The sequence below is a fragment of the Nyctereutes procyonoides genome, unplaced genomic scaffold, assembly GCF_905146905.1.
Source record: "Nyctereutes procyonoides isolate TBG_1078 unplaced genomic scaffold, NYPRO_anot_genome, whole genome shotgun sequence".
Lineage (NCBI taxonomy): Eukaryota > Metazoa > Chordata > Mammalia > Carnivora > Canidae > Nyctereutes > Nyctereutes procyonoides.
The window spans coordinates 43,960,051-43,962,849 of NW_026575125.1; the positions used below are offsets into that span (position 1 = coordinate 43,960,051).

The 2,799-nt window shown below is 45.0% G+C and overlaps 1 pseudogene; it reads left to right on the forward strand.

Moving 5' to 3' along the window:
• Positions 1 to 1,093: 1,093 nt before the first annotated feature.
• On the forward strand, positions 1,094 to 2,454 carry LOC129518891 (tubulin alpha-1A chain-like; annotated as a pseudogene).
• The last annotated feature ends 345 nt before the right edge of the window (positions 2,455 to 2,799 follow it).

The following is a 2,799-nucleotide window of genomic DNA, read 5'->3' on the forward strand; positions in this document are numbered from 1 at the left end:
GTCCACAATAGCCAAACTGTGGAAGGAGCCTCGGTGTCCATCGAAAGATGAATGGATAATGAAGATGTGGTTTATGTATACAATGGAATATTACTCAGCCATTAGAAATGACAAATACCCACCATTTGCTTCAACGTGGATGGAACTGGAGGGTATTATGCTGAGTGAAGTAAGTCAATTGGAGAAAGACAAACAGTGTATGTTCTCATTCATTTGGGGAATATGAATAATAGTGAAAGGGAATCTAAGGGAAGGGAGAAGAAATGTGTGGGAAATATCAGAAAGGGACACAGAACATAAAGACTCCTATCTCTGGGAAACGTACTAGGGGTGGTGGAGGGGGAGGAGGGCTGGGGGTGGGGGTGAATGGGTGACGGGCACTGAGGGGGACACTTGACGGGATGAGCACTGGGTGTTATTCTGTATGTTGGTAAATTGAACACCAATAAAAATTAATTTATTTAAAAAAAAAAGAAAAAGAGACCACAGAAGCAAAGGTCAGAGAAGAGATAGAATTGAAGATGCTACACTACTGGCTATGGAGAAATGGCCCATGAGCCAAGGAATGTATAAGGTCCCTAGAAGATGAAAAAGAGAAAGGAATAGTTTGCCTCTTAGAGCCTCCAGAAGGAACACATCCCTACTGACACTTTGATTTTTATCCCAATAAGAGCATTTCTGAGTTCTGACCTCCAAAAATGAAGCAAAATAAACTTGTGGATTTTGTAAGCCATTAAGTTTGTGGAAATTCACCATGGTGACAATGGGAAACTAATTCAGGAAGGAACAATTGGGCACAGAATATAGGGTCTAAGAGTTAAAGGTAGAATCTGGGATGGGTCTCTGGAACTCTGTAGGTAGCAAAGTAGCTGTAGCAGTTTGTATGCTACAATTTGAACTGACCCAGTCCATCCAAGGTCACTTGAATGTGGAAAATAAGGGCATACACACAGACACACAGAGTATATGAAAACCATGGAAAAGGCCAAAATGTGGCAGGTTCTCTTACATCAACCACCTAAGAGTCACGCCATAAGAAGCAACAACCTCTCCTCTTCTCCGCCATCTGCCCAGCAGCTGCAAAGCAGCAACCATGAGTGAATGCATCTCCATCCACGTTGGCCAGCTGGTGTCCAGATTGCCAATGCCTGGTGGGAGCTCTATTGCCTGGAACACGGCATTCAGCCCAATGGCCAGATGCCAAGTGACAGGACCATTGGGGGAGGAGATCACTCCTTTAACACCTTCTTCAGTGAGACTGGTGCTGGCAAGCATGTGCCCAGGGCAGTGTTTGTAGACCTTGAGCCCACAGTAATTGATGAAGTTCACACTGGCACCACCGCCAGCTCTTCCACCCTGAGCAGCTCATCACAGGCAAGGAAGATGCTGCCAATAACTATGCCTGAGGGCACTACACCATTGGCAAGGAGATCATTGACCTTGTCTTGGACCAAATTTGGAAACTGGGTGACCAGTGTATGGGTCTTCAGGGCTTCTTCATTTTCCACAGCTTTGGAGGGGGAACTGGTTCTGGGTTCACCTCCCTGCTGCTGATGGAACGTCTCTCCATTGATTATGGCAAGAAGTCCAAGCTAGAGTTCTCCATCTACCCCACCCCCTAGGTGTCCACAACTGTAGTAGAGCCCTACAACTCCATCCTCACCACCCACACCACCCTGGAGCACTCTGATTGTGCCTTTATGGTAGACAATAAGGCCAACTATGACATTTGTCATGGAAATCTCAATATTGAGTGCCCAACCTACACTAATCTAAATAGGCTGATAGGTCAAATTGTGTCCTCCATCACAATTTGCTTCCCTCAGATTTGACAGAGCCCTGAATGTTGATCTGACGGAGTTCCAGACCAATCTGATGCCCTATCCCCATATCCACTTCCCTCTGGCCACATATGCCTCTATCATCTCTGCTGAGAAAGCCTACCATGAACAGCTTTCGGTAGCAGAGATCACCAATGCATGCTTTGAGCCAGCCAACCAGATGGTGAAATGCGACCCTCGCCATGGTAAATACATGGCTTGCTGCCTGTTGTACCATGGTGATGTGGCTCCCAAAGATGTCAATGCTGCCATTGCCACCATCAAGACCAAGCATACCATCCAGTTTATGGACTTGTCCCCACTGGCTTCAAAGTGGGCATTAACTACCAGTCTCCCACTGTGGTACTCAGTGGAGACCTGGCCGAAGTACAGCAAGCTGTGTGCATGCTGAGCAACACCACAGCCATTTCTGAGGCCTGGGCTTGCCTGGACCATAAGTTTGACCTGATGTATGCCAAACATGCCTTTGGTCATTGGTATGTGGGTGAGAGTATGGAGGAATGAGAGTTTTCTGAGGCCCATGAGGGCATGGCTGCCCTGGAGAAGTATTATGAGGAGGTTGGTTGTGGATTCTGTTGAAAGAGAGGGTGAAGAAGAAGGAGAGGAATACTAAACTTAAAAATGTCACAAAGGTGCTGCTTTTACAGGGAAGCTTATTCTGTTTTGAACATTGAAAAGTTGTGCTCTGATTAGTTAATTTGTATGTAGCAGTGTATACTGTCATAGACAATTACTGACCTATGCTTTAAAACACAATGCTTTGTTACAGACCCAAGCTGTCCATTTCTCTGATGGGTTTGAATAAAGTATTCCCTGTCTTTTTTTTTGTATTCCCTCTCTTAAATGAAAAAAAAAGGCCAAAATGTAATAACTGCCTCTATATGGAGAATGTATATTCTAGTAACAATTATAGGTTCCAGTACCACACACATGGAATTTTTGTTATATAGTATCTGTA